The sequence below is a fragment of the Ranitomeya imitator genome, chromosome 1, assembly GCF_032444005.1.
Source record: "Ranitomeya imitator isolate aRanImi1 chromosome 1, aRanImi1.pri, whole genome shotgun sequence".
Taxonomy (NCBI): Eukaryota; Metazoa; Chordata; class Amphibia; order Anura; family Dendrobatidae; genus Ranitomeya; species Ranitomeya imitator.
In genome coordinates, this window is record NC_091282.1 from 250,263,875 (window position 1) to 250,276,679 (window position 12,805).

Below are 12,805 nucleotides of genomic sequence, written 5' to 3' on the forward strand. Positions count from 1 at the left end.
ACTTTCGCGAACACCTTCACATCCACATTAATGAGGGATATGGGCCTATAGCTTGCACGCAATAGGGGATCTTTTCCCGGTTTAGGAATCACGGTGATTGTGGCCATCAGCGTTTGGGGCAAAGGGGCAGCTGGCCGAGATGGAGTTAAACAGTTTGGTCATGAAGGGGACCAGGGAATTCGCATATAACTTATAGAAGGCGGCGGAGAATCCATCAGGACCAGGGCTTTTACCATTAGCCAAAGATTTTATCGTGTCTAAAACCTCCTGTTCCGAGAGAGGACTCTTCAGGGCCTCAGACTCCTCCACCGACATAGGTGGGAGCTCAGTGTCCCGGATGTAGTCGTCCACCCGTGCTTGAAACTCGGAAGGGGACATATCAGACAACGGGCCGCTTAAATTGTAGAGAGAGTCATAATATGCTTTGAATGAGTACACAATCCAAAATGGACCAGTTCACCCGTAGCAGACCTCATGGTAGGGATATAAGTGGTGGGGGCACGGGGGTGCAAAAACCTCGCTAGAGCTCTCCTGGGTTTATCAGAGTACTTGTACAGAAATTTATGAAAGCGGTCCCTCTGTCGTGCTAACGTCGTGTCCAACAAGGCACTCAACTCACAGTGTGCCCGGAGGAGATCAGCTAGCACCCCAGCATCTCTAGTCCGTTTATGATCCAACTCCAGAGTTTGGATACGAGTCAACAAACCCACAATGTTAGTCTCCCTCTCTCTCTTCAGTCGGGCCCCCTGTTGTATAAATACTCCCCGTATAACTCCTTTCAAAGCCTCCCATTGGTATGGGATGGCCGTGGGGTCATGCTTGTGAAAATCTAGAAAGTCTGAGATTGCTGTTCGCACGGCCGCCTGACACATTAGATCTCCAAGGAGACCAGTGTTTAAGGACCAGGTCCATTCTCTCGGAGAAAGGCTCGGCAGCCGAAGGGAGAGCAAAACTGGGGCATGGTCTGACCACAACATCGTGTCAATGTCAGACTTTGGGTCAAGAGACAGGAGCCCGTGGCTGATCAAAAAATAATCCAGTCTACTATAGGAATTATGTACTGTGGAGAAGTAGGTATAATCTCGGGTAGTGGGGTGTAGTAACCTCCATACATCCACCAACCTTGAGTCCGTCAAGGCCCGCCGCAGTCTCTCCAGCTGTGAGAGGGACACCGCCGACCTGCCCGAAGAGGAATCCACAGCGCGGTCCAACACCATATTGAAGTCCCCCCCCATAATCACATAGCCTTCCGCAAAGGCTGAGAGGTCCCGTAGGTACTTTCTGCACGCTCGGACCTGGTCTTGATTGGGGAGATAAATGTTAGCTATGGTGAAAAAATCATGGGCAATTTTGAGCTTTAAAAACACATATCGACCATTAGAATCCGCTTTAGAGGCAACTACCTGAGCCTGTAAAGACTTGTGCAATGCAATGCTGACTCCTTTAGACTTGGAGTCAGAGTTACTGCAATGGAACTGTGTGTAGTATTTATGGTTAAGCTTAGGGATTCTGTCTGATCGGAAATGCATCTCCTGCAGCAGAAGTATGTTAACCCGTTTTCTTATGCATACCGTATAAAAACTTTTCGCTTTTCAGGGACATTAAACCCCCTGACATTAAGCGAGCAGAGTTGTAGGGATGCCATAGGTACTATCGGGCCTGCGGGTGGTACAATCGGGTCGGAAAGGAGGAGGAGGGGTGGAAAGTGGGGAAAAATATAAACAAAGAAAGTAAAGCACCAAGGAAAGAGAGTAGTTCAGCCGGAAGACAGGGTTCCGACCAAAAAGAAAGAGAAAAACCAAGAAGCCACTAGGCCTCAAGGGTACAGGACAATATCAGAGAAAACTCTGAGAAGTACCGTATTTTTCCGACCATAAGACGCACTTTTTTCCTCCAAATTAGGGAGGAAAGTGTGGGTGCGTCTTATGGTACGGATGTAGCATGTCGGGAGGGGGGCAGCAGTGAGTGGGATCGCACTGTTATCCCACTTCAGGATGTCCCCGCTGCGCTGGGGAAACCATGTGATCCGGATGATTAAGTGCAGTGAATATTCATTAGCAGCTCCCCGCCCACCTATCAGCTGAGCAGTGAGCTGGGAGCAATGTTATGAACTGGTGGTTAAGAACCACAATGGACCTGGTGGTTAAGAGCACACAAAATTACCTGATAGTTACTAATAACATAGGACAAGCTCTGAGACGTGGGAACCCTGTTGACCGCAATCCCTAATCCTATCATACCACACTAGAAGTAGCCGTGGAGCGCTCCTGACCAGACCTAGGCGCCTCGGCACAGCCTAAGAAACTAGCTAGCCCTGAAGATAGAAAAATAAGCCTACCTTGCCTCAGAGAAATTCCCCAAAGGAAAAGGCAGCCCTCCACATATAATGACTGTGAGTAAAGATGAAAATACAAACACAGAGATGAAATAGATTTTAGCAAAGTGAGGCCCGACTTACTGAATAGACCGAGGATAGGAAAGATAGCTTTGCGGTCAGCACAAAAACCTACAAACAACCACGCAGAGGGCGCAAAAAGACCCTCCGCACCGACTAACGGTACGGAGGTGCTCCCTCTGCGTCTCAGAGCTTCCAGCAAGCAAGACAAATCAAAACACAAGCAGAACTTAGCTTATGCAGGGAAGACAGGCCACAAGAACGATCCAGGAGAGAGCAAGACCAATACTGGAACATTGACTGGAGGCAAGGAACAAAGAACTAGGTGGAGTTAAATAGAGCAGCACCTAACGACTTAACCTCGTCACCTGAGGAAGGAAACTCAGAAGCCGCAGCCCCACTCACATCCACCAGAGGAAGCTCATAGACAGAACCAGCCGAAGTACCACTCATGACCACAGGAGGGAGCTTGACCACAGAATTCACAACAGTACCCCCCCTTGAGGAGGGGTCACCGAACCCTCACCAGAGCCCCCAGGCCGACCAGGATGAGCCAAATGAAAGGCACGAACCAGATCGGCAGCATGAACATCAGAGGCAAAGACCCAGGAATTATCTTCCTGACCATAACCCTTCCACTTAACCAGGTACTGGAGTTTCCGTCTCGAAATACGAGAATCCAAAATCTTCACCACATACTCCAACTCCCCCTCAACCAAAACCGGGGCAGGGAGATCAACGGATGGAACCACAGGTGCCACGTATCTCCGCAACAATGACCTATGGAACACATTATGGATGGAAAAAGAAGCTGGAAGGGTCAAACGAAACGACACAGGACCTCAGAAATCCTATACGGACCAATGAAACGAGGCTTAAACTTAGGAGAGGAAACTTTCATAGGAATATAACGAGACGACAACCAAACCAAATCCCCAACACGAAGTCGGGGACCCACACAGCGCCTGCGGTTAGCGAAACGTTGAGCCTTCTCCTGGGACAATGTCAAATTGTCCACCACATGAGTCCAAATCTGCTGCAACCTATCCACCACAGTATCCACACCAGGACAGTCCGAAGACTCAACCTGCCCTGAGGAGAAACGAGGATGGAAACCAGAATTGCAGAAAAACGGCGAAACCAAAGTAGCCGAGCTGGCCCGATTATTAAGGGCGAACTCAGCCAAAGGCAAAAAGGACACCCAATCATCCTGATCAGCAGAAACAAAGCATCTTAGATATGTTTCCAAGGTCTGATTGGTTCGTTCAGTTTGGCCATTTGTCTGAGGATGGAAAGCCGAGGAAAAAGACAAATCAATGCCCATCCTACCACAAAAGGCTCGCCAAAACCTCGAAACAAACTGGGAACCTCTGTCAGAAACGAATGTTCTCCGGAATGCCATGTAAACGAACCACATGCTGGAAAAACAATGGCACCAAATCAGAGGAGGAAGGCAATTTAGACAAGGGTACCAAATGGACCATCTTAGAGAAGCGATCACAAACCACCCAAATGACCGACATCTTTTGAGAGACAGGGAGATCCGAAATAAAATCCATAGAGATATGTGTCCAGGGCCTCTTCGGGACCGGCAAGGGCAAAAGCAACCCACTGGCACGAGAATAGCAGGGCTTAGCCCGAGCACAAATCCCACAGGACTGCACAAACGAACGCACATCCCGCGACAGAGACGGCCACCAAAAGGATCTAGCCACCAAGTCTCTGGTACCAAAGATTCCAGGATGACCAGCAAACACCGAACAATGAACCTCAGAGATAACTCTACTCGTCCATTTATCAGGGACAGTTTCTCCGCTGGGCAACGGTCCGGTCTATTAGCCTGAAATTTTTGCAGCACCCGCCGCAAATCAGGGGAGATGGCAGACAAAATTACCCCCTCTTTGAGAATACCCGCCGGCTCAGGCAAACCCGGAGAGTCGGGCACAAAACTCCTAGACAGGGCATCCGCCTTCACATTCTTAGAGCCCGGAAGGTACGAAACCACAAAGTCAAAATGGGAGAAAAACAGCGACCAACGAGCCTGTCTAGGATTTAACCGTTTGGCAGACTCGAGATAAGTCAAGTTCTTGTGATCAGTCAAGACCACCACGCGATGCTTAGCTCCTTCAAGCCAATGACGCCACTCCTCGACTGCCCACTTCATGGCCAGCAACTCTCGATTGCCAACATCATAATTACGCTCAGCAGGCGAAAACTTCCTGGAAAAGAAGGCACATGGTTTCATCACCGAGCCATCAGAACTTCTTTGCGACAAAACAGCCCCTGCTCCAATCTCAGAAGCATTAACCTCGACCTGGAATGGGAGCGAAACATCTGGCTGGCACAACACAGGAGCAGAAGAAAAACGACGCTTCAACTCCTGAAAAGCTTCCACAGCAGCAGAAGACCAATTGACCACATCAGCACCCTTCTTGGTTAAATCAGTCAACGGTTTAGCAATACTAGAAAATTTATTGATGAAGCGACGATAAAAATTAGCAAAGCCCAGGAACTTTTGCAGACTCTTCAGAGATGTCGGCTGAGTCAAATCATAAATGGCCTGAACTTTAACAGGGTCCATCTCGATAGTAGAAGGGGAAAAAATGAAACCCAAAAATGAAACCTTCTGAACACCAAAGAGACACTTTGACCCCTTCACAAACAAAGAATTCGCACGCAGGACCTGGAACATCATTCTAACCTGCTTCACGTGAGTCTCCCAATCATCCGAGAAGACCAAAATATCATCCAAGTATACAATCAGGAATTTATTCAGGTACTCTCGGAAGATGTCATGCATAAAGGACTGAAATACTGATGGAGCATTGGAAAGCCCGAATGGCATAACCAGGTACTCAAAATGGCCCTCGGGCGTATTAAATGCTGTTTTCCATTCATCGCCCTGTTTAATACGCACAAGATTATACGCACCACGAAGATCTATCTTGGTGAACCAACTAGCCCCCTTAATCCGAGCAAACAAATCAGACAGCAGCGGCAAGGGGTACTGAAATTTGACTGTGATTTTATTAAGAAGGCGGTAATCAATACAAGGTCTCAACGAACCATCCTTCTTGGCCACAAAAAAGAACCCTGCTCCCAATGGCGACGACGACGGGCGAATATGACCCTTCTCCAAGGATTCCTTTACATAACTCCGCATAGCGGCGTGCTCAGGCACAGACAAATTAAACAGTCGACCTTTAGGAAACTTACTACCAGGAATCAAATCGATAGCACAATCGCAATCCCTATGCGGAGGTAGGGCACTGGATTTGGGCTCATCAAATACATCCCGGTAATCCGACAAGAACTCTGGGACCTCAGAAGGGGTGGATGATGAAATAGACAGAAATGGAACATCACCATGTACCCCCTGACAACCCCAGCTGGACACAGACATAGATTTCCAATCCAATACTGGGTTATGGACCTGTAGCCATGGCAACCCCAACACGACCACATCATGCAGATTATGCAACACCAAAAAGCGAATATCCTCCTGATGCGCAGGAGCCATGCACATGGTCAGTTGGGTCCAGTACTGAGGCTTATTCTTGGCCAAAGGCATAGCATCAATTCCTCTCAATGGAATAGGATACTGCAAGGGCTCCAAGAAAAACCCACAGCGCCTAGCAAAGTCCAAGTCCATCAAATTCAGGGCAGCACCTGAATCCACAAATGCCATGACAGAATAGGACGACAAAGAGCAGATCAAAGTAACGGACAAAAGAAATTTCGACTGTACCGTACCAATGGTGGCAGACCTAGCGAAACGCCAGGTGCGCTTAGGACAATCAGAGATAGCATGAGTGGAATCACCACAGTAAAAACACAGCCCATTCCGACGTCTGTGTTCTTGCCGTTCAGCTCTGGTCAAAGTCCTATCACATTGCATAGGCTCAGATTTATGCTCAGATAATACCGCCAAATGGTGCATAGTTTTACGCTCACGTAAGCGTCGATCGATCTGAATGGCCAAAGACATAGACTCATTCAGACCAGCAGGCATAGGAAATCCCACCATGACATCCTTAAGGGCTTCAGAGAGACCCTTTCTGAAAATTGCTGCCAGAGCACATTCATTCCATTGAGTGAGCACAGACCACTTCCTAAACTTCTGACAATATATATCTACCTCATCCTGACCCTGACACAGAGCCAGCAAGATTTTCTCTGCCTGATCCACTGAATTAGGTTCATCATATAGCAATCCGAGCGCCAGAAAAAACGCATCAATATCACATAATGCAGGATCTCCTGGCGCAAGGGAAAATGCCCAGTCTTGAGGGTCGCCATGTAATAAAGAAATAATGATCTTTACTTGTTGAACTGGGTCACCAGAGGAGCGGGGTTTCAAAGCCAGAAACTGTTTACAATTATTTTTGAAATTCAGAAACTTAGCTCTATCTCCAGAAAATAAATCAGGAATAGGAATTCTAGGTTCTAACATAGAATTCTGAACCACAAAGTCTTGAATATTTTGTACTCTTGCAGTGAGATGCTCCACACAAGAAGACAGACCTTTAATGTCCATCACTACACCTGTGTCCTGAACCACCCAAATGTCTAGGGGAAAAGAAAGACAAAACACAGTGCAGAGAAAAAAAATGGTCTCAGAACTTCTCTTTTCCCTCTATTGAGAAGCATTAGTACTTTGGGCCTCCAGTACTGTTATGAACTGGTGGTTAAGAACCACAATGGACCTGGTGGTTAAGAGCACACAAAATTACCTGATAGTTACTAATAACATAGGACAAGCTCTGAGACGTGGGAACTCTGCTGACCGCAATCCCTAATCCTATCATACCACACTAGAAGTAGCCATGGAGCGCTCCTGACCAGACCTAGGCGCCTCGGCACAGCCTAAGAAACTAGCTAGCCCTGAAGATAGAAAAATAAGCCTACCTTGCCTCAGAGAAATTCCCCAAAGGAAAAGGCAGCCCCCCACATATGACTGTGAGTAAAGATGAAAATACAAACACAGAGATGAAATAGATTTTAGCAAAGTGAGGCCCGACTTACTGAATAGACCGAGGATAGGAAAGATAGCTTTGCGGTCAGCACAAAAACCTACAAACAACCACGCAGAGGGCGCAAAAAGACCCTCCGCACCGACTAACGGTACGGAGGTGCTCCCTCTGCGTCCCAGAGCTTCCAGCAAGCAAGACAAACCAAAATAGCAAGCTGGACAGAAAAACTAGCAAACAAAGAAACACAAGCAGAACTTAGCTTATGCAGGGAAGACAGGCCACAAGAACGATCCAGGAGAGAGCAAGACCAATACTGGAACATTGACTGGAGGCAAGGAACAAAGAACTAGGTGGAGTTAAATAGAGCAGCACCTAATGACTTAACCTCGTCACCTGAGGAAGGAAACTCAGAAGCCGCAACCCCACTCACATCCACCAGAGGAAGCTCATAGACAGAACCAGCCGAAGTACCACTCATGACCACAGGAGGGAGCTTGACCACAGAATTCACAACAGAGCAGCAAATGAATACTGGACTTAAGCAGGGACACACATGGCTTCTCCAGCACTGATTCCTGCAGCAGCTGGGGAGGTCTGTGTGTCTGGGGGAGGAGGAGGCAGCAGCAGCAGCAGGGGCCAGCGGAGAGAGATCGCTGCATACCTGCCTGCCATGCCTGGGCTCGACGCCAAGTGCTGTGCACAAACAGGAACTGTTTGATGTCAGGAGTGGGCGGGCTGGAGCATCACATGGCAGCTTAGAGCCCTCCCTCTTCTTGACATCATCACAGGTCCTTCAGGCTCTCCACTAGAATCTGCAGCTTCCTCATAACCTGTGCTGTGGAAAGGAAACGAGGGAAGGCTCTGTGTGCAGTAATGGGATGTTTTTACCTCACCACAGTGTGGCTGGCTGCCACATTTAAGAGGTTAGTCTTTACAAAACACAATAAAGCACTCTGCCACTCCTTTGGTGAACTATAACTCCCAGCATGTCATAGGATCTGCAGGACATGCTGGGAGTTATAGTTCTCCCATGGGATTTTAAAGCAGCACTCCAGTGTTATTTTGCAGTGCTGGAGTGGTGCTTTAAATATAAGCCCTGTGCCCCCATTCTTATGCTCACCCTCCAGCATCTTCATATAGTACTGTACAGACACCACACTGGTCCCGGAGCTTCCAACATAATAACATACTATTATATATAATAACACCACATATAATAGTATGTTATTTATGTTATTAAATATTTTACCACATTTTTTTGCTTCAAATATTTTTTTTCCCTATTTTCCACCTCTAAAACCTGGCTGCGCCTTATAGTCCGGTGCGTCTTATAGTCCGAAAAATACGGTAGTGTCAGAGACACACCCTAGTGGGGAGGTGATTGAGCAGAGAGCAACCAGCCGAGCCCCTGCAGCAAAAAAGAAAATAAAAAAAATCCAACTCTACCCAATAGGCCCATGACCCTGGTAACATAAACATTGTTAACGAACATAACAGCGGATCGTGGGCCAAGTACATTTGTCGAAATGAGCAGAGTCATAACAATCCCCCGAAGGGGTATCATCAAGTCACATTTCAGGAGAAAGAGCAGCGTTAGCCAACATAAAATAACATTAGCACATTAATGCTGTAGTGCAACAGTTGAGCACAGTACATGAGGAGTCAATTGAAGTAGGTGGACATTCATAAATAGTGCAAAATGAACCATGCTAGGAACCCCGCTCAGGAGTCCCAGGTAGAATCAGATAGAAATGTCACTGCTACAAAACATGTGGCTCCAATGCATCCACAATTAACAGGCTAAAGCAAAGTCACGACCAAGGCCCCCGTGGGAGCCCGGCAACATGGAGGGACAATGTAGGCGGCAAGAAAGCAAAAAGAGAAAAGGGGCAGTAGTGATCTTAAGGTCTGAATTAGGTGATCAAGTGTCATCAGCATGAGTAACGGAGGCACATCCACGGCGGGAGCCCCGTTTCCTCTTTCCCAGCGACCCGGCGGGGGGCCTCCAGCACGGCGTGGGCCCCATAGGTCAGACGCAGTAAGGCGAGGCCAGTCTCCCAGTGTGACCATGGGTAAGCCCAGTGCAGCGGTGAAGTTCTGCAGATCTGACGGGGATCTCAAAATTATCAATCCTTTATCACTGCGTACTTGTAACTGAAATGGGTAACCCCAACTGTAGGGGATCTTATTTTCCTGCAGCACCTCCAGGAGGGGGCGCAGAGCCCTCTGTTTAGCCAGGGTGAAGCGTGAGAGGTCAGACAAGAGGACATCAGACACATTAAAGTCAATAGCATCGTGGTCCCTCGCCTTACACATGATGTCATCCTTAGTTTGGAAGTAGTGAATCCTGCAGATGATGTCCCTCGGCTTAGATGTATCGGGGTTCTTTGGGCCTAGCGAGCGGTGGGCTCTGTCAATTTCAATGTGTTCAGTGGGTGACCTCCCTAAGGCTATGTTCACATTAGCGTTGCGCGCCGGTGCGTCGGCGACGCAACGCATGACGCACAAAAACCGCGCGCAAAACGCGCGCAAAAACGCTGCGTTTTGCGACGCGTGCGTCGTTTTTTGACGAAAATCGGACGCACGAAAAATGCAACTTGTTGCATTTTCTTGCGTCCGACGCTAGCGTCGAAAACCGCCACCCAAAAAACGCACGCGTCCCCTATGTTAAACATAGGGGCGCGTCGCCGCTGCGTCACCGACGCAACAGCGACGCACATTAGCGGAACGCTAATGTGAACGTAGCCTAAGAGAGAATTGAAAATGCCATGGAGGGCCGAGGAGAGGTCACGTGGAGCTACGGACTCAGGGACCCCACAGAGCCTGATATTATTCCTCCGGTTCCCGTTCTCAGAGTCCTCCAGCATATCTAGGACCACATTGAAAGTCTCTGAGTGTAGGTCCAGAAGCTGCTGCTGACTCTGCAATTGTGAGGAAAGCGACTCCACTTTAGCTTCTAATGCAGAGACAGTGGTGGTAAGGTGGGACACGTCTTCCTTAAGGGACCCCACTTCACTCCTGCATACTGCCTCCAGACGCTGTATATAGCCCTCCATGTCAGCCTTTGCAGGGAAGGCACTCAGCTGCGCTCTCAGCTCAGAGGCAGTTATATAGTCATCAGAGGCCAGGGACCTAACAGGAGCCTGTGTGGGGAGGCCATGAGATGCAGTGATGGTGGGCACAATGTCCTGGGGCACTAGGCTGGGAGAGGCCCCTCTCTCATGTCTCCCTGGTGGTAGTAGTGGGGGGTCCATTTCAGTTTCCTGAGCCTGATAAGGGTGCAGTATAGGGGGAGACAGGTCCTCAGCCAGCTCAGACACGGTCTGTCCAGGGGGGAGGGGCAGGTCACAGCTCTCACCTCTCCCTTGCTCTGTGCTCGGCTCCCTCCTGTCAGCTTCTGTGGTGAGCAGCTGGTCCCTGGTGCAGCAATCACTCGTCCTCTCTCCTGTGCCTTCTCTGCTGTGGCCCCATTCTTCTGAGTGCCTGCATTTCCAGGTGGAGAGCTCCTGTGTGGGTGCTGCTCCATGGAGGAAGAAGCACCTCCCCCCTCCACCATGGCTGAAGGAGCTGCTCTCTTTCCCACCCTTCCAGACACCGACATGTACCTGGTGATACTGGAGCCTGCGGGACCCGCTGTGAGGTCCCTGGGTGCCTGGGAGCGGAGCCCGACCTTGCTCTTCAACATGGGTGGGTGAGTGGAGCTGATGGTGGCCATATAATTGCTGCAGAGGTCTCAGGCACGCTGCAGCTCAGGAGAGATGTGTGCTCACAGCTCCATGACCAAGCCACGCCCCCATATTTCACAGTTTATGTATAACGAGCATTCCGATACCGCAAGCATCGGGTATCGGCCGATATTTGCGGTAACGGAATTCCGATACCGAGTTCCGATATTTTTGCGATATCGGGAATCGGTATCGGATCCATATTAATGTGTAAAATAAATAATTAAAATAAAAAATATTGATATACTCACCTCTCCGGAGGCCCCTGGACATCACCGCTGGTAACCGGCAGCCTTCTTTGTTTAAAATGAGCGCGTTTAGGGACTTCCATGACGTCACGGCTTCTGATTCGTCGCGTGCCGCTCATGTGACCGCCACGCGACCAATCAGAAGCCGCGACGTCATTCTCAGGTCCTAAACGCGCTCATTTTAAACAAAGAAGCCTGCCGGTTACCAGCGGTGATGTCCAGGGGCCTCCGGAGAGGTAATTATATCAATATTTTTTATTTTAATTCTTTATTTTACACATTAATATGGATCCCAGGGCCTGAAGGAGAGTTTCCTCTCCTTCAGACCCTGGGAACCATCAGGATACCTTCCGATACTTGGTGTCCCATTGACTTGTATTGGTATCGGGTATCGGTATCGGCGATATCCGATACTTTTCGGGTATCGGCCGATACTATCCGATACCGATACTTTCAAGTATTGGACGGTATCGCTCAACACTAATAACGAGACGAGTAGTACCAAAGAAAAGCAGGCACGTGAGGGAAGATTTGCTGGGATAGTTTTGTACATTTTCAAAAGTTTGTATTCCTTTAATTTAAAGGTACTGTCACACTAGACGATATCGCTAGCGATCCGTGACGTTGCAGCGTCCTCGCTAGCGATATCGTCCAGTGTGACAGGCAGCAGCGATCAGGCCCCTGCTGGGAGATCGCTGGTCGGGGAAGAAAGTCCAGAACTTTATTTCGTCGCTGGACTCCCCGTAGACATCGCTGAATCGGCGTGTGTGACACCGATTCAGCGATGTCTTTGCTGGTAACCAGGGTAAACATCGGGTAACTAAGCGCAGGGCCGCGCTTAGTAACCCGATGTTTACCCTGGTTACCATCCTAAAAGTAAAAAAACAAACACTACATACTTACCTACAGCCGTCTGTCCTCCAGCGCTGTGCTCTGCTCTCCTCCTGCTCTGGCTGTGAGCGTCGGTCAGCCGGAAAGCAGAGCGGTGACGTCACCGCTCTGCTTTCTGGCTGCCCGGCGCTCACAGCCAGACCAGAGAAGCAGAGCGCCGAGGACAGACAGCGGTAGGTAAGTATGTAGCGTTTGTTTTTTTACTTTTTAGGATGGTAACCAGGGTAAACATCGGGTTACTAAGCGCGGCCCTGCGCTTAGTTACCCGATGTTTACCCTGGTTACCGGGGACCTCGGGATCGTTGGTCGCTGGAGAGCTGTCTGTGTGACAGCTCTCCAGTGACCAAACAGCGACGCTGCAGCGATCCGGATCGTTGTCGGTATCGCTGCAGCGTCGCTATGTGTGACGGTACCTTAAGATGTATGACCAACTTGTATCTTCAGATTAACAATTTTGTCAAATACTCAAGACTCATCCTAAAGCTGTCATTGTGGAATGGCATGGGATCTTTACAGCCCTTACAAAGTAAATGTCCTCCTACTGAAGCCCTACATTCTCCTTTCATTGCCCCC